This window comes from Palaemon carinicauda, chromosome 24 (genome assembly GCF_036898095.1).
Source record: "Palaemon carinicauda isolate YSFRI2023 chromosome 24, ASM3689809v2, whole genome shotgun sequence".
Taxonomy (NCBI): Eukaryota; Metazoa; Arthropoda; class Malacostraca; order Decapoda; family Palaemonidae; genus Palaemon; species Palaemon carinicauda.
The window spans coordinates 52845527-52872166 of NC_090748.1; the positions used below are offsets into that span (position 1 = coordinate 52845527).

The 26640-nt window shown below is 47.5% G+C and overlaps 1 protein-coding gene and 1 non-coding gene across 3 annotated transcripts in view; both read left to right on the forward strand.

The window, feature by feature from the left end:
- The window catches only part of DMAP1 (DNA methyltransferase 1 associated protein 1), a 240175-nt gene that overhangs the window by 87163 nt on the left and 126372 nt on the right, over positions 1-26640 (forward strand). The gene's annotated exons all lie outside the window — the stretch shown is intronic.
- Positions 12766-12884, forward strand: LOC137618552 (5S ribosomal RNA). Its single transcript, XR_011039764.1, has one exon. It is a non-coding gene; the product is annotated as a 5S ribosomal RNA (ribosomal RNA).

Consider the following 26640-nt stretch of genomic DNA (forward strand, 5'->3'; position numbering starts at 1 on the left):
TTGCTGATTTTCATTATCCTGCACTCAGCAACCAGAGTAATATCTCAGCCCACGGCTTAATTATGTCTAGGCTAATTCTTACCTCCGCGGAGGTGCATCGGCTTAGCGAAGACTCCAGCGGAGAGGAGAACGTAATCAGTAACGAAAAACGCACACAATCGACTGCAGATAGTGATATGCCTTCTAATTCTGATATCGTAAATATGTTACTACAACAGAATCAAACTCTTATGCAAATCATCCAGAAAAGGTAAGGTTTTAAATTCTGTTTACAACGAAAACGTCATATGGAAAGCAGCTGATTTAGACTAATGACGTCACAAATGCAAATGGCGGCCCCCATACGTAAGCTTGTTATGATTTGAATGCTTAGAGCAGGCACTTCCGAACATAGCGTAAGTAGCTTAAGCAAAGCATGTGCATGATTACTACACGATTAATCGGTATAAACAAACTAAATACTCCAATTTTTATATATTACAAAATTATAATTAAGCACACAAAACAAATTGCTTGCCTGACACATTAAAAGCACGCGCTTAATAGGCAGTAGGCTAGACCACAGGTAAGTTCGAGCTTACATTTCTCGCTTTAAACCTATCGACACTAGCCTAGGCCCTGGGGGGCTATCTGATAAGGGTTACATATGAGGCAGGTCTAGTTTATTAATACTAACAGATTTAAACTTATCATTTACTTAAATATGGCACTGAATTAACCTAAGAGGGCTATTTGAGTCGTGAACCCCATTGCCTGACTTCAGCCTTCTAGGTCCGCTGCTGTCCATATTTACTATACCTGTTGAACAAAATTTCAATTAATCTATGGTAAATAAATCACTGATATTAAACATTCATCTCGGCAGAAGTGGTTCACCTGCTAAGAAGAATGAGGCTCCCCCTCCTACTAAGCGCTCAAGACGATCACCTGAATTACCTGAAAGTGCAAATTTAGACCTCTTTTCCTTTTATAATAATGGAGACGAAAGTGATTACGAAGATTTCAACCTTCTTACATTCAATAAACCCATTCCTTCATATATTTCCACCAATTTCAAAGCTGAACCATCTTTTCATAGAGAAGGGAAAATTCAATTGAATAATTCACTAGTAGCATTAACTTTCAGTGAAGGCCATAGTGATAACCGGGATAAATTCTTTGTTAGTAGTCAAAATAAGGAGTTCTCAGACTTTTTTAAATTAATTAATACTCCAAAGTTGAATTTCTGGCCTGAAGGTAAGGTATTTGATGACAGTTATAAGAGAAAATTTTTTTTATGACATTGAAAATATTAAAATGAGTATTTCTGCCTTTCAAGGGCATGCAGCACTGGCACACATTGTATACCCCTCCAAAGTAAATGACATCGATTTTTTGTCCAAAATTATTATTGGTCCCCTAAGGAGGAGCATAGACCTCATACAAAATTTGATAAGAAATTTCAGAAGCAGAGCACTTCCTAGATACCTCAAGGAAGAAGTAAGAGATCTTATAATCAAAGCAGACATTAAAGAAGTTTGGAATTTAACTGAAGACCAAAAATCAGCCATTGCTGCCTGCTTTCACAAAGGTCCCCTCCTCAGAGGAGGGGCAGCAAACTTCAGGGGTAGGAAATTCAACTTCGGGGGCAGATTTCAGGGAAGAAGGTTCAGTTTCCTCAAAGGTAACCCTAACTTTAGATTCAAGTCTCAGCCACTTAGAAGAGGTAATAGGCGAGGTGGGTACAGGGGGGGGGAGGTCACAAAATGGACAAGCTAATAGTTCAGGAGCCAGAGAAAAGAAAGACCCTAGAAATTGAGCCATGCTCCGCACCAGTTCAAAGAGAAATTTTTTCAGCACCAGTATTCTATGCACCAGTTGATAACTATGTTTACTCTGCACCAGTTAATAATGAGCTTTGCTCAGCACCAGTTAATGAGCTTTGCTCAGCACCAGTTAATTACGAGCTTTGCTCAGCACCAGTGGTTAATGAGCTTTGCTCAGCACCAGATAATAACGAGCTTTGCTCCGCACCAGACCATCATGACATTGGGCCAAATGCTATAAATCAAGATAGAAGTAAAGAGACCTTGCCTTTGGCCTCAAAACCAATGAATAACTCCTCCCAGAGCCCCCCAGAGAATAGGATAGGTAAGTCATTATTGATGAATATTGATAGTTGGAGAAAGCTTCCTAATGCCTCTTTTGCTTGTAAAATTATCAATGAAGGGGTGAGAATTCCGTTTAATAATAAACTTAAAGCCCAGAGGTCATTAAAAAGAACAGGTAAAGATAGATTTTATTCAATTAACAAGCGTAAAATATTGGAAAGTGAATGTGACAGACTGCTAAAACTAGGTGTCATAGAGCAGATCCCCAGAACTTCCTTTTACTACTCCAACCACATATTTTATAAATTCAAACCAGATGGAACAGTACGACTAATCTTTGACATGAAAGTGCTCAACACCATGATTAAAAAACCTTCTTTTACCATGCTCAAGGCCAATACTATATTTCCCTATCTACATCTAAACTCTTGGGCCTGCAAACTAGATTTAAAAGATGCTTATTGGCACATTCCATTACATGCAAGTAGCCAGAAACTTCTAACCTTCAAACTAGGTAAAAGGAAGTTCAAATGGACTGTGATACCCTTTGGACTAAAGACAGCACCTTATATTTTTTCAAAAATAATGTACACAGTGATCAAGTATATTAGAACCTCATATAACATCTTAATATTCAACTATCTTGATGACATTCTCATATTAGCAAAAGATTATGTAAAATGTAAAAATCACATTCAGCTAGTCATTAAGATCTTGTCAGACTTAGGATGGAATATCTCACTTAAAAAATCTACAATTAAACCGACTCAAAGAATTGAATTTTTAGGAGTGCATTACAATATGATTAAGAAAACTATGAATCCCAGTGGGAAAAACATAGAGAAGTGTGTCGAATTGGCCAAAGCTTTCTCCAACTCTGTTAAATCCGACCTGCATTCCTATCAAATGTTAATCGGAGCTTTAAATTTTAGTGCATCCTATACAAGCTTGGGAAGATTCCATCTTAAATATCTCCACAGGTACCACAGTTATTTTAATTCAGGGTACAAAATCATTCCCCACACCTTCAAAAAATACCTAAAGCCATGGGAACAGAGACAAATGTACAGAGAGATTAACATTCCAAAACCACAGATAGATGCAGAACTTTTCACTGACGCTTCCAACCAGGGTTGGGGAGGTGCATTAGTAATAGCGGGTAATATGCTCTCAATAAATGGAACTTGGACAAATGAAGAATCCTCCCTTCACATCAATGTAAGAGAGTTATTAGCTTGCTTCTATTCTTTGGAACACTTCATCACAAGGTTATACAACAAGGTAGTCTTAATACATGTTGATTCAAAGGTTACTAATTGTTGGATAAAGAAACAGGGTAGTATCAGAAACAAGTTAGCCCATGAACTAGTCAGGAAAATACTTAGTACCATGAAGGATCACAACATACAGATAAATTCCAGATGGATCAGGGGAGTAAGTAACACCATCGCAGACTCACTTTCCAGGGACCTGGGTTCCATTCACACAGAAACTTCCCTCAGTGACAGTCTATTCTCCTTAATCTGCTCTGACTTCAATTTCACCCCAGAAATAGATCTGTTCTCAAATGGTTTCAATACTAAGTGCAAAAAGTTCTGTTCATCTCTTCCAAATCAAAAAGCCATCAGCAATAATGCACTTACGATTAGCTGGAAGGGATCAACACCCCTCTATGCCTTTCCACCAGGATTCTTACTACACAAAGTAGCTTTTAAAATCAATAAAGAATGCAATAATAATATGCTTTTCTGCACCATATCGCAGGGGACGGAACCATGGATTCCATTAGTGAAGTCAGTCGCGAAGCAGCACAAACGATATATTGTGAAGATCGAAGACTACCAGATAGTTCTCAAGGATTGTATCTCACCCTCAGCAAAGCTCCAATCAACTTTGATCGCCTTCAAAATTTAAAGGATCAGCTCCCTAACGTCTTTCCTCCTGAGGTTTGCTCCAAAATTGCTGTCAGCTTGAGGGACAGCTCCTTGCACAAGTATGAAAACCTATACAACATTTTTAAAAGTTTCATTCACAAGGAGTATGGAAGAGACAACAAATTTCCCCTGTTAGCAATTATTTTATTTTTCAATCACCTTATAGACAAGGGTCTGTCTTACAACACCCTGAAGAGCTACAGAGCAGCTTTAGGTCCTATCTTGTCAGGCTATTTCCCAGGTTACTGTCTTGCAGAGGACAAATATGTCAAAGCAATGATATCGGGAGTTAATAGAAGGAAACCTAGAAATTCTCACCAGTTCCCTGGCTGGGATCTAGACAAAGTAATTTCATTTCTCAACACCACGAAAGATAACTCTACCTTACTACTGACACAGAAAACCTTGTTCCTAGTAGCCTTAGCTTGCCCTTTAAGAGCTAATCAATTTAACAATCTCAGCATTTCCAGGAGCACCTTCACCCCAGAACACATTGTCTTACGGAACCACCCTTCCTTCATGGCCAAAAACCAAAAGAACAACTACACGCCAATAGAGATCAGCTTTAGGAAGCTTCCTAACAGACCAAAAATATGTCCAGTCAGACAATTGAACTTCTATTTGGAATACACCAACAAAGTCTGTATGGAAAGAAACATAGACAGGAAAGACCACATATGGCTAGATGAACACTTCAAGATAATGTCTCTACAAAAAATGAGACAACTTTTTAGGGAGTGCATTTTCAGAGCCGACCCAAATGCAACTAAACAGTCAACGAATTTTCACTCTATAAGGGGGCAAGCTTCATCAAGACTGCTATACAATGGAGTATCGATACAAGAAATCATGTCCAGAATGAATTGGAAAAGCGACTCTGTCTTCAGGTCTTACTATGCTCTCCTCGGCTTACAGGGAGCTTTCGATGCTGTGGTCGCTGGACTTCATCTTCAAGCCCCCTGAAGCATCTGCCTAGCTACCACTGGTGAGTCCGGAAGGTTGAGACCTCCCTCTCCAGAACTGTAAGTTTACTTGTGAACGAAGGTTCTGGAGTGGGAGGTGAGACCTTCCGGACTCAAAGTCTGGGTCACCCTCCAACCCTTCCCCCGTGAGCCGAGGAGACCATGTACAGTACTTAGGAGGGAATATTCTAACAACTTCATAATTCAACAAGAGTAGGCTATATACAAGAACACACACATACAATCACTATTATTCCACAGAAAACAAACTAACTGGAATCTTTCAATATTCATATCAACCAAGAGAGCACAAGAAGATTGAATTTACTAGTAAAAAGACCTTTATGTCCAACAATTTGCACCTTCACAGTAATTCCTTCATAACTTGCACTACCAAGGTAAGCTCAACCACTTCTGTGTTATTTTTTGTTCTATTACAACTTCAAAAATGTGACTTCCATTGCCGAGTCAACCCGCTCGTCTCTGGTAACTCCGCCCAAGGGGGCGTGGTTTAGGGCTCGCGCCGCCGCTTGGGGGGGGTTCCAGGGGGGGGTGTATAAGCTACCACTGGTGAGTCCGGAAGGTCTCACCTCCCACTCCAGAACCTTCGTTCACAAGTAAACTTACAGATTCTTTATGAGGACTGCTACACACTGGGACCATTCGTAGCAGCGAGTGCAGTAGTGGATGAAGGCTCTACCACTACATTCCCTTAATCCCAATTTCCTTTTAATCTACTCTTGAAATTTTTAATCTTGTTTTGGGTTGTATGGGAGACTAAGAAGTCTTTCGCAATCTTTTTGATTTGGCTGGTGGTCAAAATATTGTTTCTTGAGAGCGCCCAGATTAAGGGTATTGATGAGGTCCTGTTATAGGGGTGTTCACCCTGGATATAGCAGCTCCTGGGAGTTTTTCAGCATCCTAAGAGGATCGCTGGGCTTCGTGAGGATAGCGGACTAATGAGGCAGAGTAATCATCAGAGTCAGCTTCCTTACCAGGTACCTATACTTAAGTTTGTTTTTTTAATATTTGTCAAAAACTCTTTAGCATATACGCCTTTATTGTCTTAATACTGGTCTCTACCCACCACCATGGGTGTGAATCAGCTATTTATATATTCACCGGCTAAGTTTGATATTTAAAAATGATATTTTCATTATAAAATAAATTTTTGAATATACTTACCCGGTGAATATATAATATTAAAGGCCCTCCCTTCCTCCCCGATAGAGACCCTACGGACTGAGAAGAACTGGTTTGGTTGAGAAGTATATGCGGTAGCTGGCCGATAGTCGGCGCTGGTGGGCTCACTCGGCAGCCTTCATGGCGATTGCTCGCGAGTTTTTGGAATCTGTCGACCGTCGGAGACGTCAGCTATTTATATATTTACCGGGTAAGTATATTCAAAAATTTATTTTATAATGAAAATATCATTTTTAAACATAAGACTTACCTGGTAGTTATATATATAGCTTACGTCTCTGACGTCACAGCAGAAATTTCAAAAACTCGCGCAAATCGCCGATTGGATAGCCAGGTGTACCACCTGTGCACCCTAGCGAGGTACCTAGGAACTATTCCATTATTCCTCGTATCTTCTCTGCTGGCGCAAGCGGCAAGATTGTTGGATATTTCACTCGCTGTAACCTGTTTATTACAGTTATCTTGGTGATGTACAATTTATTTTTAGCCTTCGCTGGTTGGATTTTATTTTTACCGAGTGTTAGTGCTTTAACTACGTTAGTATCTGAACAGAGGTAGGAAAGGGAGTTTTTTCCCCCAACTGTAAAACTTACGAACCTACTCTTTAAACATGATGGCGGAGATCGTTCCACCATCTCTATGACGTCACAATCGCGTGACGTAAACTACATAGTACTACGTAGTATGTTGCATAATTCTTTTCTTTGCTTTTTCTTGTAAAGAATGAAAAGGAAGTCTAACTTACAATAAGTATTTAACTTTTAATATAGAAAGATTATATTATGTTTTAAGAAAATATTTGTCTTTTTAGTATTCGTTCTTTAAATCATCAATCTATTTTCAAAGATTAAATAGAACTAGCGTATTGTTAATTTTCACTGCGTAGTTCTCATGACAATACGATGCAGTCCCAGCAATTCTTGATATCTTTGTTTATTTTCTTTTGATGTTGGGATTCTAGTATTATTCGTATATTCACATATATGTTCCAATTGTAAAGTGTAGCAATCCACTATTTTTGGAAACCCCTAAGGGTATCGGCCTGGTGTAATTTTGGCAATATTGGCTGAAATTCACGAAAATTAGTTTGTCATATTTCGATAGGTATGGGTTCCCTCCATTGCCACGCGCAAGATGAAATCGATACGAAGCCTTTTAAACTATTTAAAGGGCAATTTAAAGGACCTACCTGGTAAAGGATTAAAGGGCTAGGTAGGCGTAACCTTAGAATTTTCTTTTTTCGTTCTTCCTCGAAGTATTCATTTCTTTGTTCCGTAACTGAAATACAAACCACGCTATTTACATGGGGTAATTACTTCGGCATAGCTGAATGACGAGCCATAAGAATTTTAACGAGGGTTTACTACCCCTCCACTAGTTAGCTGGGGGTAGGGAGGGGTAGCCTGCTACCCCTCCCCCTCACACACACCGGTGAAAGGCTCACTTTACTCTTGGCTCGGATGGCGATCGGAAGTCTCCGTTCCCATCCTCACTTGACGGCTATTATTGTTTTGTCTTTTTAACTTTCCTTTGTTCCGTAACCGAAATACAAACCACGCTATTTACATTGGGTATTACTTTCGGCGTAGCTGAAATGACGAGCCATTAGATTTTAACGAGGGTTTCCTACCCCGCGCTAGTTAGCATGGGTAGGGGGAGGGGTAGCTTGCTACCCCTCCCTCCCTCCCACACCGGTGAAATGTCTCATTTCACTTTTGGCTCGGACGATGGACAGACGTGCCTGTCTTCGTCCTCGCTTGGCAGCCATTATTTGTTTTGTCTTTACTTAATCACTTACTTTTCTTTTACTCAATATATATGTAAAAATTTTTTCGTGTTTATGTATATATTTGAGTATAGAAATCAGTAAGTTTCCTTTTCAGAGTTCGTGCTTGTGTGTGTAGTGTACGATATCTCCGTGGAGCCCTCGGCAGTTAGGCCACCACGGTGTAATTTCATGGGTCGTGATCGAGTTTGACTACGGTCTTTCTCTCTCTCTCTTTTGAGGTCGTTCACCCTTTACTATGTTTTACCTTTACTACGTCTGAGTAGCTTCCTTCCCGGGTGGGTGGGGTTGCTACTCCGTACGTTGTCTCAATTAGTTTATGAATCTAATTGTATTTGTTGGTTGTTCAGCTTTTGTAGAACGTTTCCTTTCGGGGTTTTCATTCTTTATTTAGTGTTCATTCATTTTTAAATTACATAATTACATAGTTACATAATTATAATTGTTATAATTCTGTGTTTGGTACAGCTCTCCTTCCGTGAGTGTAAGTGGTTGTGAAGGCACGTGCCTGTTGTGTAATTCTTGTGTTCTTTTCCCTGGGGATTCCTCTTTGGAGTCTTCCCGGGGGAATGAATGTTAACTAATGTTTTTTTGTTTTTATTTTTCACAGTTACCGATCTAGTTCGTTTCTGTAATGAGACAACTGAGTGAGCTGTCTTGTTGAGGCCTGGGGAATCTGCTGTTGCTACCTCCCCTATAGATCTTCATCAGGGGCGGGTCTCCTTCTCCTGGAAGTACTCCCGTGACGACTGACAGCTCTCCAGTTCATTTTAGAACACTCTGGAGGCTTGCCTCCTTGGGTTGGTGACTTTTCTTCTGAGGGAAGTTTTCCTGTCCAGGCTTGAGTTTTTTTTTTCCCTTTGGGGGGATCTCCTCTTGCCTTTTTTTTAGTGCGACTATGCTCTTGGTGCTGAGCGGTCGCACCTGCAGTTACGCTCAAGGGGCTGGGCAACTGCAGGAGCCCCTCTTCGGAGGATTGCTCTTTTTAGGTCACTGGCTGACCCTTCTCTTCTACGAAGTGTTTCTCTCTCGTTCACGAGGGAGGACACTCATAGAGACTCCTCTTCGGAGGACTCTTCTGCTGTTGGCCGCCTTCGCCGTAAGGCTCACCGTCCGCTACGTCGTAAGGGTCTCCCGTCTCCCTATAAGGGTGCTAAGAGTCGCCTTTTTTAATCTTCTCCCCGTCGTTTGCAGCCTGCAGCTCCTTCCTGCTTAGATCTCTCCGGGGATCGATCTCCAGCGCCTTCCAGACCTTCCGCCCCTGGCGTAGATGGACAGCACTCTAACCTCGTCATCCGACGGGCAACGGTCCCTTCGGGGCAAAGAGTTGCCTCCCACGGTGTGGGTGCTTACCTTGCGCGTCAGGGTTCCCCTGCGTGCCCTCCTGCAGTGTTAGCGCACAGGCGCTCTCCTGCTTGTCAGCGTTCTCCTGATCGCTAGCGCTCTCTTGTTTGCCAGCGCTCTCCTGTTTGCCAGCGCTCTCCTGTTTGCCAGCGCTCTCCTGTTTGCCAGCGCTCTCCTGGTCGTCAGCGCTCTCCTGTTGATCATCGCCCCTCTGCTCGCCAGCGCTCTCCTGCTCGTCAGCGCTCTCCTGCTCGCCAGCGCTCTCCTACTCGTCAGCGTTCTCCTGATCGCTAGCGCTCTCCTGTTTGCCAGCGCTCTCCTGGTCGTCAGCGCTCTCCTGTTGATCATCGCCCCTCTGCTCGCCAGCGCTCTCCTGGTCGTCAGCGCTCTCCTGTTGATCATCGCCCCTCTGCTCGCCAGCGCTCTACTGAGGACTCCGAACATCCTGCTGTTCCTGTTGTGCGCCCTGCGCGCCATCGGTCTCCTGAGCGCTCTAGATCTCCTGCCCGTCAGAGCGCACCTGCGCTCCCAGTTCCTGATACGCGCCCTGTGCGCCCACGTTCGCCCGCCCGACCTGGAATTTCGGTTCCGGTCTTGGACAAGGACTCTTCTCTCCTCTCTCCTCGCCCTCGCGTTCTGGCTCGTCAGCCTGTTCCAGCGCAGCAACGCTCGCGGTCGCCTACGCGTGCTTCTAAAGCTACTGTACACACAGGATTCCACGCGTCGCCCTTCTGCTCGCCAGCGATCTCCAGCTCGCCAGCGACCACAGACGCGTCAACGTTCGCCTGCTCGTCAGCGATCTCCTGCGCGTCAACGATCCCCAGCGCGTCAGCGATCCCCTGAACATCGGCGATCTCCTGACCGCCCCCGTGATCTTTCGCCTGCGCGCAAGCACCATGTGCCACCGCGCCATCGCTTGCCTACGCGCCGGCGTTCACCAACACGCCATCGATCGCCTGCTCGCTATCGATCTTCCACGCGTTACAGGTTCCCTGGACACCATCAGTAGCGATCTAGCGCTCGACTGCTGTGGACCACGATCTCCGGTAGCTGAGTCTTGCCGTAGATCTTCCTCCTGCTCGCCGGCGCTCACCTTTTCTTCTGTCCTTCTGTGCGCCAGCTTTCTTCAAATCGCCAGCGCACATTTGCGCGCCCTTTCCTGCCACGCACCAATGGGCGCCAACGGTTTTTCCTGAACGTCCAGGATCGCCTGATTGACAGCTAGCATCAGCGCTCGCCGTCAACTGTCCCTAGTTTATTACGCGTCAGTGATCTCCTACTCGCCCGCGCGATTCTTCGCCTGCGGGCTAGCGTTTTGTTACGCACCACCACTCGCCAACGCGCCGTCGCTTGCCAACGCGCCATCGCTTGCCAACACGCCTTCACTCACCTACGGGCCATTGCTCGCCAAGACGCGCCATCGCTCGTCAACGCGCCATCGCCCGCCTACGCGCCATCGGTCTCCCGACTGCCTGCGCTCGGCCGCGCGCCCACGTGCCTACGCGACCACACGCTTACAGGCCCGCGCGACCGCACGCCCACGTGCCCGCGCGCCCGCGCACATGCGCACCAATGTTTGCCCGTGTGCGAACCAACGGTGTTCCATCGCGCGAGCGCCAGCTCGATTCCTGCAGTAAGCCATCGCTTGCCTACGTGTCATCGCTCGCCTGTGAACTATCGGATTCCGACCGCCAGCTTTCGCCCTTCCAACCACGCCCGCCCTCCTTCTGCGCTCCCTCGCACACTTTCGTCTGCGCTCCTGCGTGCCTGCGCACGGGCGCTTCCACGTTCGCCCACGCACGAACCATTGATTTACCATCGCGCGAGCGCTAGGGCGATTGCGACCGCGATTCCCGTCGGGGTTTCGCAACACGGCCAGCCTGGCGAGTTTTCTGGAGCGCGTATTTCCAGAGCACGGTCTTCACCCCGTAAACGCAGAGCATGGCTCGTGCTAGAGCAGGAAGAATCTTCAGGGAGGTCTGTGCAACATTCTTCTTTCCAGAACCTGGGTTAGTCCTTTCTCTTCGTCATTCCCTGGAAGGGTCTTGCCAGGGAGTTTTCCTTTCGAGATTTCTCCGTCGGGCAAGGGGTCCTGGTTTAGCCCTTCCTCTTCACCTCTCGTGGAAGGGGCTTACCAGGCCTTTCCCTCCTTTGGTTGCGACCCGAGGTTTGTACTAGGAAGCCCCAGGAAGATCATGGATACTTTCCTCCTCTCGGGCTCAACCACCTTTGCGTTCCGTCGCCAAGTTTCGAACTTGCGGGCAACCTCGATGTTGGAGCATCTAGACGCAGTGTCCGAGGGCTTCCTCTCGGATGTCTCATCCGTGAATGTCGACAAGCTCAGACACTCTTCCATCCTTGGGAAGAGGTTGTTTTGAGCCCAAGGATAGAGAAATGGACAGTTGTTGGGCGGAGGAAGTCGCATTCCGTTTTCACTCCTCCAAGGCGCTTACTTCCAGACCCTGCAGGCCTCTGACGCCTCTTCATTCAGCCTCGTCAGCCTAAGTTATCGGAACCGGCTACGGCAGCTAAGACAAGGTGTACAATAGCAGTCCCCTCCTGTCAGGGGCAGGTAGCACGGGAGGCTCTCCCGGGGGGGGGCATAATCCTAAAGGGAGCGGCAGAGTTCACAAACTCTAGGATTGGCAATCCCCCTTGCTGGTCTCACGCTGGGGGGATGCCTAAGGTTACTCGTCCGGATAACAGCCTCCCGATGCCGATTCCTGCACGATCTCTGTGATCAGCCAAGGATATCGCACCTCGCTCTTACCATCTCTCCTTCACTGTCAGCGAATCCAGTGTCACTGAGCCTCTATGCCATGGGGTCGGCAAGAGGTTTGCCCGTTGGGCAGAAGGATCCATGCCTTAGGAGAAGGTCCTCCATAGGGTCGTCGACGGCTTCCCCCCCCCCTGCTTCTTCAGTCGATTCTTTCTTCTGGGAAAGCATCTGAGACGGGAGTTCCGTCGTCGACCTCTCAGCTCTGATCAAGTTTGTCGAACAAACTTCATCCAGCGTGGAACAGCAGAGTCGATCAGACTGGTAACGAGGCTGCAGGACTCCTTAGGCCCTGGATCGGAAGGACGGGTACTTCCAGGTTCCATTCCATCCATCTTCCAGGTTCCATTCCATCCATCTTCCAGGAAGCTCTTGGAATTCAGCCTAGACTACAGGTGTTCCTGCTTAAGATGCGGTGTGGTGATCCCGCCGCGGCATCGCAGGTTTTTCCCCAGAGAACTCTCCCTGCTTTCCTCATGGCCGCTCAGGAGCAGGCTTCCGCCTCCTTCGCTTTTTGGAGGTCTGGTCAACTCCGGTAGGCTCGGGTTCGACCTTCTTCAACACCGGGACAAGCTTCCGGGTCTTTACCAAGAGTGAGGGATCATAGTAATTTGCTAGGAGCCTTCTCTACTTCTGCCTCAACATCTGGAGTATCTAGCCATGATATTGAGTCAACGGCCATACCACGTTGAAAACACCGCTTCTCGTCCGATCAGCGAAGTTAAGCAACGTTGGGTCTGGTCAGTACTTGGATGGGTGACCGCCTGGGAACACCAGATGCTGTTGACTCCTTCTCCGAGCCTTCCCTTCAGTTTACTGTGGCAAGGCTGAGGAGAGTCGCAGTACTTGTTCTCAGTCAAGGAGAGCTTTCAGCCTTATCTTGGAACGTTTCCTGGGTCTCTTTTCCTCATTGACCCGTCTAGTTCCGAACGGTCGCCTCAGGATAAGTTCCCTGTGAGGCGGCCCAAGTTCAGGTGGTATCCAAGCAACGATTAACCGGACTTTCTAGTCCCTATGGGACCAGCGGAACGTTTAGACCGGCAATGGGTTGACCTATGGAACTTCTTGCATGGAAGTGGATATTCTCGTCCTTTCCCCACATTTGATGCTGTTCTCGGACCCGTCAAAGAAAAGGGGGGGGGGGGGCATATTCCGGTTCAGGCCAATGGTCAGGACCTGAAGGGTACCTCCCCATCATTCAGGCAGGCTTAGGGGCCGTAGTCTGGCCCCTCTACAGATCCTACAGATCCTGCCGAGTCGCTCCGTGCGCGACGACTTCATGGTACTGGCATATTCCAACCAGCAGGGAGGCTAATTTTCATACTTTCGCATCTTGCAGTACTGTATAGATACTGAGATGATCCGAGGTCCTCTTACTACCACTATCGGCTCGCTCATTCCGGGCAGAGGAATGTTCTCTCCGACTATCTGAGCAAAGCCTCACAGATAGAGAGTACCTGGGGGTCTTTGGCCTATAGTAACCAGCAAGTCCTGGCCTGGGGGACCTGATCACGACAGCCTGGAACTTCAAGCTTCCGCTGTTCTTCCCCCCAGTCTCAGACCCCAAGACTCTTTGGCAAGATGCTTTCCGGTGACGGTGGGACAACATCGACGCCTGCGTCTTCCCACCATTGTTGTCTGTTGAGAATGGGTCTCAACAAGACCAGGTTGTCTGTCAACCTTTCGATGGCCCTGAGAGCTCCGCTGTGACTACAGTGAACCCTCGCTACTTCGCGGTTCGACAATCGCGGATTCACCACTTCGCGGGGTTTTCCCATAACCCATATATATATACATATCGCGGATTTTCTGGAAAATTCGAAAATACCGCGAAATCTGAAGATAACCAAATACGATATTTTGTTACCTGTAATTCCATTAATACTGTAATTAGTAATATCTGCTCTTACTGATTGTTCATTGCATTACATATGATATATAATTCAGCACAGAAAGAAATAAAACACGAAAAGAGAATGTGATCATACGATAATTCAGTACGTAGTAAAATTAAATCGAACATGAAACGCAAATCAGATGCAGTCATACCATATTAGAATGGTGTGTACTGTAATGGATGTGCTTCTTTTCCATGAATCTTTTGTATGTATACGTACGTAGTACAGTACTGCATCCAATAATATTCTTTGTTGCAAAAATCACATTTCGAATACTGTAAGCGTAAGAGAGAGAGAGAGAGAGAGAGAGAGAGAGAGAGAGGCGTAAAATAGCGTACGTAAATTTTTATTATTATTGTTATTATTATTATTATTGTTGTTGTTGTTAATAAAATTATTATTGTTATTATTATTAATCATTATTATTATTATTATTACTGTACAGTATTATTATCATTATTTATTATTATTACGGTACTGTATTGTACTTAATCTACGTACGTTCAGTATGCGCGGGGGCATCTTCTATGAGTAACCAACGCGCCATAGTACTAAGACGGGTTGTGATTGGTTCAAGCGCTGATAGATGACGAATCAAAACTCAAGTTTTGTTATCTAGCCTGTGATTGGTGTTTTGCCCGCATCTTCTACCCGCAGCATCAAAGTTCTCGCGGGGCTGCATCGTTCACTTTCTCTTTCCGCGTATTGCTGAGTAGACGTTCTTAAGTTTGTGAAGTTTAATCTGTGCTGTGTGCGACTGTTTTAAGTTGAACTTTTTGTTGAACTTTCTGTTACAATGCCTCCCAAGCGTTCTGCTTCTAGTAAGGCTGGTAGTGAGCCTAAACGCCACCGAAGAATGATGACGATAGCTGAGAAGGTTACGCTTCTCGACATGTTAAAAGATGGTAGAAGTTACGCGGCCGCCGGCCGCCATTTTGGCATCAACGAATCCACCGTTCGCTACATCAAGAAGGACGAGGCGAACATTAGAAAGACTGCTGCAATCACCTTTAGCAGATCAGCGAAGCGAGTCGTTACAACGCGTAATAAAACGATCGTACGCATGGAAGGTGCTTTAGCTGTGTGGATTGCCGACTGCCGGAAGAAGAACATAGCGTTGGATACGAACACCATCCAAACAAAGGCTTTGAGCTTATATGAGAATTTTGCTGCAAAGGAACCTAAAGAGGACGACGGCAACCATGCTGAAGATGATGATGATGCAGATGATCCTCAACCAGGGACATCCACTGATTCCCAGCCTCAGAAACGTTTTTCCGCAAGCAAAGGATGGTTCGCGAAGTTTCAGAAACGCTTCGCCCTGAAAAGCGTTTCCCTGCATGGGGAGTCTGCTTCCGCTGACACTGCCGCTGCTGAAACTTACGTGAACCAGACTTTCAAGAACATTATCGCTGAAGGTGGATACAAGCCGGAACAAGTCTTTAATATGGATGAAACCGGCTTGTTTTGGAAGAGAATGCCGTCGCGAACTTTCCTGTTCAAAGAGGAAGCCAAAGCCTCTGGCTTTAAGGCATTCAAGGATCGCGTTACCCTCGTGATGTGTGGCAATGCTGCTGGATTTTTGTTAAAGCCGGGGCTTATTTATAAGTCGAAAAATCCTTGCGCTTTGAAAAATAAAAATAAGAATCTCCTTCCCGTGTACTGGATGCATAATCAAAAAGCATGGATTACGAAGATGCTGACCTCCAACTGGTTCCACCAGTGTTTCATCCCGCAAGTCCATGAATATCTCTTAGAAAAGGGCTTGCCATTCAAGATCCTTCTCCTTATGGATAACGCTGGTGGACACGCAACTGACCTGTCGCGTGAGGGCGTTCAGGTTGAGTTCCTGCCACCCAACACCACGTCATTAATTCAACCAATGGACCAGGGGGTTATCAGGGCGTTCAAGGCCCTCTACACGAAGAATACCTTGGCGGACCTCGTTGCGTGTGTGGATGCTGCCCAAGATGACGAGGATGAAGACTTCAACTTGCAGGCGTACTGGCGGCAGTACACCATAGCCACGTGCCTGCAGAATATTCAAAAGGCACTTCAAGAGATGAAACCTGCAACCGTAAATGCGAGCTGGAAGAAGCTGTGGCCCGATATTGTTTACGACGACAAGGGATTTACTCCGTCGGAAATCCAACACTCTGCAATACGGAAATCTGTGCAGTTGGCTGCCATAATTGGGGGTGACGGGTTTGGCGACATGACGACTGAAGACGTCGACGAGTTGTTGGACTGCCATTCCCAGCCCCTAACTGACGCAGACCTCGAAGACCTGACGAAATCGGCAAGTGAGGAAGAGAGTGAGGGTACCCAGGAAGAGACCCAAGAAAATGTCGAAGAAACGGGCTTAACATTAGAACGGCTTGCCAAGTTCTGCAACCATATGAAGGAGGCGAAAGAAATGTTACAAGAGTGGGACGAGGATATGGTTCGCTCGATGCAATTCTGCAACAAGGTTGATGACATCACGACTCCCTACAGGATGCTCTTGGATCGAAAAAAGAAGCAGCGGCAACAACTTCCGATCACAATGTTTTTTCAGCCTCGCAAAAAAGAGCCAGTTCCTCCTGCTAGTACGCCTTCGGAAGAAATTGAAGAAGTTGAAGAGGTGTCCCAGGAAAAGACACCTCCGTCTGAAGAGACGTAAAATACTATCATTGACTGCACAGTAGAACACATCATCAGCTTCATCATCATCATTTCTACTGTGCAGCAAATTCATCGCCATCGTCATTCAAGTTTTTCTTGAACTTCTTTCGTGGTGAGTACAGTAACAATCTTTATTTTTTACTTTAACCTGTTTTATAGTTTAGTAATGTACGTACTGTATGCATTAAGTTAAAGGGAAGGTTTTAAAAGTCTACATGTTGTAACCTATCATATTTTTTTTGTTTAAAATTTACATTTACGTACGTAAAACAATCTCTCTCTCTCTCTCTCTCTCTCTCTCTCTCTCTCTCTCTCTCTCTCTCTCTCTCTCTCTCTCGTAAATTGTTTTCCTGCTTTGCTACGTACAAGTACTGTATAATTTATATTTGTAAGGTAACATATTTTGTAAATGCTTTTACTGTAAATACTGTATGTACTGTATCATTATTTATCACTATCATCATGCGCGTTAAATGCCTTGTTTGTTCTGAGCGTGGTTGTTTACTGAGCGTACACGCCGTCGTTTCAGGCGGCGTCATAAAGAAAAAGATTTCATTTGGAAGTCCTAAGAAAAATACGTAAACTAAAACATTGGTAATAAAAAAATCAACATACAGTACTGTATAATCAATATAATCGATGCAAAAACTAACCTATACGTACATATATGTGTACACTAAATGAGTTTGTTTCTTCATTATGATCAGAGATGAACGTAAACAAAACATTGGTTGCCATTTTTTATCGTGCTTTTTAGGTGTTTAGGAAACACATGATATAAAATCGCCTTTAATATTTGTGCCTGTTTTAGTTTAGGGTGCTGTAGTACATGCATTAAGTGTTCTGTACATTAAAGGGTGGTTTGTTAACAGTACTACGTACAAGGGAAGGTTTTAAAAGTCCGAATATACATGTTAAATAAATAGGTAAATATGCTGTCACTACTTCGCGGATTTTCACCTATCGCGCCCGCGTCTGGAACCTATCTACCGCGATAAACGAGGGTTCACTGTATACGCAGAACGGTTTCCGGACCCTCTGCTTCCCCTGATAGAACTCCCGGGAGAGCTTCTTCCACGACACATGCTACTCAAACAACCACACTACAACATCTTTCACGAGCCGTTGCATTGCTTCGGCTTCACGCCTGGAGACACTACGCCGCCCCCTCAAGAAGAGTCGACCCGCTACCTTCGCGGAGCGGAAGTCGCGTCACCTGCGATAGTCATCCGCAGGGGTCTACCAGGCGAAGTGGAGAGTCTTCTGTGGTTGGTGTCGTTGGAGAGATACCTTTTCCCTTGAGGCCTCTTCTCCAGCAATAACGTAGTTATTGCTTTTCGGCGGGAGGAAACTCTTTTCCGCTCTTGGCTGTGAAGCCTATCGCTCAGCCTCTCCCTGGCCTTCAAGCTGAAAGGAATAGACTTTTTCCTTCCCGCTGGACCTTTCTTCTCTCATGCGAAGCTGCGAACGTCCCTGCCCCCAGTCAGAGTGAGTCCTCCTCCATGGAGCATGGTTCGGACTCTTTAGTCCCTTAAGAGATCTTCTCAAGAACCATTACGTCAGGCCTCTGATCGTATTCCGTCTTGGGGGACGGTGCTCCTGCTCACTCTGGCCTCGGCCAGTGTGTAAGCAATCTTCATGGTCTCGTACGACTCCGCCCTTTCAAGAGGATAGGGGAAGGCAACATTCAGGTTCGCTCCCGAGTTGTTTTCTAGACTCAGAATCTTGAAGTCCCGGACCTTCGGTTCGACTCCTTCAAGTTTTCGAGTCTCCGTTCTGTATGAGATGACCCAGACCTTCTCCTTCTTGCCAGTAAAGGAATCGGGGGGTTATCTTTGAGAACAGCTGCAGTTTGTCCTTACGTGCAAGCCGGTTTGGGAGCACAGGGAGGACACGGGAGAGTCGCCAGTATACCTCTTCAGCTCGAACTCAAGAGCATTCATCTCGACCTGAATCCAGACCCTCCCCCGTCACGTCGCCCTACAGCACGATGTCGGATACATCGCAATGTCCCTCGCCTTCGAGTAGAACTACTCTGTGACGCAGATGCTACAAGCTGGAGTCTGGAAGCGTCTAATGACCGCAGCCTGCTTCCTGCAGGACGTGACCCACAGGAGTATCGATACGTTTCTATCGCTCTGTGGTGGCTACACAACAGCTGGGCTAACCTCAGGCTCCTTTTTGGACAGGAAGCAGAAGGTTGAGGGCATTGTTATCAGGTTTTAGTCTGCATGAACGAAAGAAGTATGTCTGGCCCTTACTTCTTTCTTCATCGTCCCCTCTACTGGGGAAGCAGCATCCTTGTCTCTGCATAGCTGACCTCAAACCTCTGCAGGTAAACCATGCTTCCTTGTGTTCCGAGTATTGAGTCAATACTGTCGCGTCCCCCATACCCTGACGAGGTGGTATTGGGAACGTCCTAACCCAGAGTTCCTTCTGGAACTCCAGGTCAACTGCCTAGGACGGGTCACACTTTCTTCCTTCACACACAAGCTTATGTAGGCCACACGTTTCCTTGCGGAGCAAGGAACTTGTGAGGTGCAGGGACTCCTTTTCTCGAGTGCGACTCACTCGGATTCTAAGTCCCCGGGTAAGCCAAAGCCAGTATGGCTGGGGACTTTCCACCCTTCCTAAGGGGTCAGTCACCCAATGTAAATAGCGTGGTTTTTATTTCGGTTACGGAACAAATGACAAATTCGGAGATAATTTGTATTTTTCCTAACCATACAAACCTTAGCTATTTACACATATTTGCCCGCCAGCCCTGTCCCCCAAGTCAAGTCCTACCTCTAAGTGAAGTGAGACATTTCACCGGTGTGTGAGGGGCTCCCCCTACCCCTGCTAACTAGCGCGGGGCAGGAAACCCTCGTTAAAATCTAATGGCTCGTCATTTCAGCTACGCCGAAAGTAATACCCAATGTAAATAGCTAAGGTTTGTATGGTTAGGAAAAATACAAATTATCTCCGAATTTGTTATTTCCTTATACTTAATATATTTAAACATTATTGATGTTTATATATATTTTTGTGTATAGAAAATAGTGAGTTTCCTTTGCTTTCGGTGTTGTGTACGTTTACGAGAGTATCGCCGGCTTAGCCAGGCCACCACGATTCTCTTCTTGGTCACGGCTGTTCACTCCTAGGCCACCATGGTTGCCTTCGTGGAGTACGGCCCCTCTCTCGAGGTCGTTCACCTCTTACTCCGTACTACGCCTACGATAGCTTCTCAGGCCGAGTTGCTATTTCGTTTTATTTGTCTCAATTATTTTTATGAATATAATTGTATTTTTAACTTTTCAGCCGGGGAACACGTCCCTTCGGGGGTCTGTGATCCTTGGAACATTCAAAGTCAGTTGCATAATTATAATATTATAATTTCTGTTTTTTTGTTAAGTTTTCGTCCCCCCCCCTCACCCGCAGTGGGGGAGGAGGGCGCATACCTACTTTCGTTCTTATTTGTTCCGTAACTGAAATACAAACCCCGCTATTTACATGGGGTAATTACTTCGGCGTAGCTGAATGACGCGCCATAAAGTTTTAACTTGGGTTTCCTACCCCACCGCTAGTTAGCGGGGGGGGGGGTGTAGGGAGGGGTAGCTAGCTATCCCTCCCCCCTCACACACATCGGTGAATAGCTCACTTTACTTTTGGCTCGGAGAGACGACAGACCTGTCAGCGCTCTCCTCTTTGTTGACTGCCATAATCTTGTTTGCTTTTTCTTTTCAGTGTGTGTGTGAGGTTGGCCTCTATTACTCATCATCCGTACGTGCCCTGGACTTCCCGGCCGCCCTTGTGGGATCTTTATGTCGGCCGTGGACACGGATCCTCACTCCTTATGCCCTCAGTGTAGGGGCCAACAGTGTGATAGGTCTAACGTGTGTATTGAGTGTAGGGAGTGGTCTACCTCCCAGTGGGAGAGGTTTGCCTGGCGATGTAAGAAGAAGGCTAAAAGGGATCTTTCTCCTTCGGAGGCTTCTCGGAAGAGAGAAAATCCCAGGTCTTCTTCTTCCGCCGCCCTTTCCTCCTCCGAAGCTCCCACTCGAGCGGCCTCTTCCGAGAGGCCGGCGAGTGGTAGCGTAGACCGTAATGTTGTTAATGTTGTTAACCGGTCCCGGGGTGAGGGAGAGGTCGTTGCCTTCCATAGCGGGGCGGCTGCCCCCTTCCCCCTCGGAGGAGGTAGTTGTATCTAATGATGATCTTTTTCAGCTTTGGGCTTCCTTGGGGCTGCAGGGTTCGCCCTCCAAGGAAGCTCTGTTTGACATGATCAAACGGGGTGCGGCCACCGAACAATCGTCAACTTCAGCGGAGATAGATCCTCTGTCTGTGGTTGACGTTGTTGTGTCGGAAACATCCCGTGGGTCTGGCCAAACGCCCGTTCCTGTGGCTGCGGTAGCGGAAGGCTCTGACTCCCCCTCTGAACATCCTTCGAGGGAGGAGCTTAGTCCCACAGTCTCTCCTGCCGGTGATACATCTCGGGGGAGTTCACTATTAGAGACTCCTCTTCAGAGGCCCATCGATGGTCAGCCTGCTGATCCCACGGCCCCTCGTGGGCGTATAAGGCGGAAGGCTCGTCCTCCCCTTCACTGTAGAGGCCTTCCTTCCCCCTTCAAAGGGGTTAAGAGGCGCCTTTTCGGCTCCTCGTCACCACAGTCCTCTGCGGAGGAGACGACTCGCCGTTCTCCTGACCTGCCAGCTACCAACCTAGACCTCTCCGGGGATCGTTCGCGATCCCCTTCGGAGGATGGTTGTCCTTCGGGACATTGGGACCTGTCGCCCAGACCATCTACGTCTAAAGCTCCTGATGCGCTTCACGCGCCTCCTGATACTGCCTCTGCGCAGTCTCCAGGCCCTTCGGGGCTGCAGGGACTTGAGCGCGAAACTGCGCCTCTCGCCCCTAAGCGCCAGGCACCGCCTGCGCGCCTGCCTGCTGTTGCTCCTGCTATAGCGTCTCGGCGCTCACCCTTAAACGTTCGCACCTCTGTTCCTGTCATGCGCCAGGGTTCCCCTGCGGGCCCACGCCCTTCGGCACGCGCGTTCCAGTTCCAGCGCTCATGCGCACACCAACGCGCCCGCGCGTTGCTTTGGACCCAGCGCGCCCACCTAGGGAGGTGCGCGATACGCGTCCGAGCGCAGTTCCTGCACCAGCGCTCATGCGCACACCAACGCGACCACGCATCGCTACAGCTCAGCGCGTCACCCAAGCGGCTCCCAGGTTAGCGCACGGGCGCTCACGGCCGCCTCTGGGCTCTCCCTCTAGACGGCACGAGCTTGCTACTGATACGATCGAGCACGACGCCCCAGTATCGCGCCCTGTTCCTGCTACGTGCCCCGTTCCTGTATTTAATACAACTAAGGTTGCCCAACGAACTCCAGAGCGCCCTCACGCGGCCTCCGCAGCAGCGTACTCCGGTGCGACCGCATCCTGATGCGCGCCCACGATCACCAGCGCGCCCACAAGCGAGTGTGCCAGTCTTACCAGACCAGCGCCAACCCTCTCGCCCCCAGGTCGCTCGCGACCCTGCTCCAGCGCTAACGCGCCCTCAGCCGGTTCTTCCGGACACGCGCTCAGGCGCCTCCGTTATCTCGCGCCCGCGCGTTCGGCCTCCTCCTGCTCCAGCTCCTGATCGCCGCATGCCTACGCCATTGCCTACGTGCTCTCGCGGCCATGTTCCCGCTCCAGCTGCTGCGCGCCGTCGCCAGCGCGCCATCGCTCCTGAACACCCACCTGCGCGCCATCACGCCCTAGTGCTCGCCCCCGGCCACGTGGGTGCGCGCGCGCGAGTTTCCAGTATCGCGCCATCCATCCACGCGCGACCCTGTTCAGGGCCCGATGCACGAGCCCCAGCGCGATCGCTGCCAGGCGGATTCTTCCTCGTCGCGCTCCCCTCCCCGCAAGCACAGACCAGCGCGCTCGCCAGAGGGGGAGCGCTCCCCGGACAGGTCTAGGGATTCTTCTCTTTCAGCCCTGCAGGCGAACCCTCGTTTATCGACTCCTCCTAGGGATCCCTTGATCCCCTTCCCTCCAGAGGGTGTCCGACAGTGCGGCTGTCAGACAGCAGCCCTGGTTCGGCACCCTACTCAGAGCTCTTGTGCAGGCGATTAAGCCAGCCCTCTCTGACTCGGGTCGCGAACCAGCGGCAGCTTCCTCCCCCCTGAAGAGGAAGAGAGGAGTCTCTCCCGTGGATCCTCCTCCGAGGCCTATTCTGTCCCCGCGCAGATCCTTACGAAAGGCTCCTACTCCCCCTCAGACCTTCTCGCCCTCCCCTGCGGAGGAGGATTACCCCTCCTCAGGAGAGTCGGACGAGCAGGAATATTCCCCCATTGCACCAATGGGGAATGTTCCTCCTCTCCCCGAGAGGTCTTCTCGTCCAGAGGTGGAGAAGGACTTGCTTCCTTCGCTTCTCGAGTCCTGTATCCCGCCCAGGAGGGAGCCTAAGGACTCTTAAGATGATTCCCAAATCGTAAGCTAGGATCAGGCAGGAACCGTCTAGAGCCGTCGAGGATGTCCACGTGTCCCCCCAGTAAGAGCCCCTGGGGACGGGAGGCTTCGCTGCAAGTCCTTCAGGAGGAGAGCACCAGGAGTCAGAACATGCTTTCTGGCAAGTCCTGACCCTCATGAGGAACCTCAATGGGATCCCAGACCCTGAGGTCCCACCTCGTGAAGGGAAGGACACGGTCCTGGACCGCGTCTACGGCACTCAGAAACCCTCTAGGGCCAGTGCAGCTTTGCCCTGGTCCCAAGGGATGAAGAGTGCCAGGAACAAGGTCGAGTGCCAGCTCGCTGAGCTTGCCTCCTCCAGCAGATCGAGTGCCGGTAATAAGCTCCTCCCTCCTCCTCGAGTCCATCAGAGGAGGTACTTTGAGATCCTCGAGGAGTCTTTTCTGAGTCTTCCCTTGCATCACTCCGTGGAAGAACTCACAGGGGGAGTCCCTCTTGAGAGACTCTCCAACCGGCACGTGTCCCTCTCAGCCACTGAGATCCTGAGCCAGGAGAATGTCATCAAGTGCGCCATGCAGGCGACTTCATGGCTCGACATCTGGCTGGGGTCTCTGGGGATCCTGGTGAGGTTCGAGGACCTCTCCAAGGAAAGCACCAGGAAAGCGCTATATATATATATATATATATATATATATATATATATATATATATATATATATATATATATATATATATATATATATATATATACAGTGAACCCTCGCTACTTCGCGGTTCGACAATCGCCGATTCACCACTTCGCGGGGTTTTCCCATAACCCATATATATATACATATCGCGGATTTTCCGGAAAATTCGAAAATACCGCGAAATCTGAAGACAATCAAATACGATATTTTGTTACCTGTAATTCCATTAATACTGTAATTAGTAATATCTGCTCTTACTGATTGTTCATTGCATTACATATGATATATAATTCAGCACAGAAAGAAATAAAACACGAAAAGAGAATGTGATCATACGATAATTCAGTACGTAGTAAAATTAAATCGAACATGAAACGCAAATCAGATGCAGTCATACCATATTAGAATGGTGTGTACTGTAATGGATGTGCTTCTTTTCCATGAATCTTTTGTATGTATACGTACCTAGTACAGTACTGCATCCAATAATATTCTTTGTTGCAAAAATCACATTTCGAATAAGCGTACGAGAGAGAGAGAGAGAGAGAGAGAGAGAGAGAGAGAGAGAGAGAGAGAGAGAGAGAGAGAGAGAGGCGTAAAATAGCGTACGTAAATTTTTATTATTGTTATTATTATTATTATTGTTGTTGTTGTTAATAAAATTATTATTGTTATTATTATTATCATTATTATTATTATTATTACTGTACAGTATTATTATCATTATTTATTATTATTACGGTATTGTACTTAATCTACGTACGTTCAGTATGCGCGGGGCATCTTCTATGAGTAACCAACGCATCATAGTACTGTAAGACGGGTTGTGATTGGTTCAAGCGCTGATAGATGACGAATCAGAACTCAAGTTTTGTTATCTAGCCTGTGATTGGTGTTTTGCCCGCATCTTCTACCCGCAGCATCAAAGTTCTCGCGGGGCTGGATCGTTCACTTTCTCTTTCCGCGTATCGCTGAGTAGACGTTCTTAAGTTTGTGAAGTTTAATCTGTGCTGTGTGCGACTGTTTTAAGTTGAACTTTTTGTTGAACTTTCTGTTAAATCCTACTGTACAATGGCTCCCAAGCGTTCTGCTTCTAGTAAGGCTGGTAGTGAGCCTAAACGCCACCGAAGGATGATGACGATAGCTGAGAAGGTTACGCTTCTCGACATGTTAAAAGATGGTAGAAGTTACGCGGCCGCCGGCCGCCATTTTGGCATCAACGAATCCACCGTTCGCTATATCAAAAAGGACGAGGCGAACATTAGAAAGACGGCTGCAATCACCTTTAGCAGATCAGCGAAGCGAGTCGTTACAACGCGTAATAAAACGATCGTACGCATGGAAGATGCTTTATCTGTGTGGATTGCCGACTGCCGGAAGAAGAACATAGCCTTGGATACGAACACCATCCAAACAAAGGCTTTGAGTTTATATGAGAATTTTGCTGCAAAGGAACCTAAAGACGACGACGGCAACCATGCTGAAGATGATGATGATGCAGATGATCCTCAACCAGGGACATCCACTGATTCCCAGCCTCAGAAACGTTTTTCCGCAAGCAAAGGATGGTTCGCGAAGTTTCAGAAACGCTTCGCCCTGAAAAGCGTTTCCCTGCATGGGGAGTCTGCTTCCGCTGACACTGCCGCTGCTGAAACTTACGTGAACCAGACGTTCAAGAATATTATCGCCGAAGGTGGATACAAGCCGGAACAAGTCTTTAATATGGATGAGACTGGCTTGTTTTGGAAGAGAATGCCGTCGCGAACTTTCCTGTTCAAAGAGGAAGCCAAAGCCTCTGGCTTTAAGGCATTCAAGGATCGCGTTACCCTCGTGATGTGTGGCAATGCTGCTGGATTTTTGTTAAAGCCGGGGCTTATTTATAAGTCGAAAAATCCTCGCGCTTTGAAAAATAAAAATAAGAATCTCCTTCCCGTGTACTGGATGCATAATCAAAAAGCATGGATTACGAAGAGGCTGACCTCCAACTGGTTCCACCAGTGTTTCATCCCGCAAGTCCATGAATATCTCTTAGAGAAGGGCTTGCCATTCAAGATCCTTCTCCTTATGGATAACGCTGGTGGACACGCAACTGACCTGTCGCGTGAGGGCGTTCAGGTTGAGTTCCTGCCACCCAACACCACGTCATTAATTCAACCGATGGACCAGGGGGTTATCAGGGCGTTCAAGGCCCTCTACACGAAGAATACCTTGGCGGACCTCGTTGCGTGTGTGGATGCTGCCCAAGATGACGAGGATGAAGATTTCAACTTGAAGGCGTACTGGCGGCAGTACACCATAGCCACGTGCCTGCAGAATATTCAGAAGGCACTTCAAGAGATGAAACCTGCAACCGTGAATGCGAGCTGGAAGAAGCTGTGGCCCGATATTGTTTACGACGACAAGGGATTTACTCCGTCGGAAATCCAACACTCTGCAATACGGAAATCTGTGCAGTTGGCTGCCATAATTGGAGGTGACGGGTTTGGCGACATGACGACTGAAGACGTCGACGAGTTGTTGGACTGCCATTCCCAGCCCCTAACTGACGCAGACCTCGAAGACCTGACGAAATCGGCAAGTGAGGAAGAGAGTGATACCCAGGAAGAGACCCAAGAAAATGTCGAAGAAACGGGCTTAACATTAGAACGGCTTGCCAAGTTCTGCAACCATATCAAGGAGGCGAAAGAAATGTTACAAGAGTGGGACGAGGATATGGTTCGCTCGATGCAATTCTCCAACAAGGTCGATGACATCATGACTCCCTACAGGATGCTCTTGGATCGAAAAAAGAAGCAGCGGCAACAACTTCCGATCACAATGTTCTTCCAGCCTCGCAAAAAAGAGCCAGTTCCTCC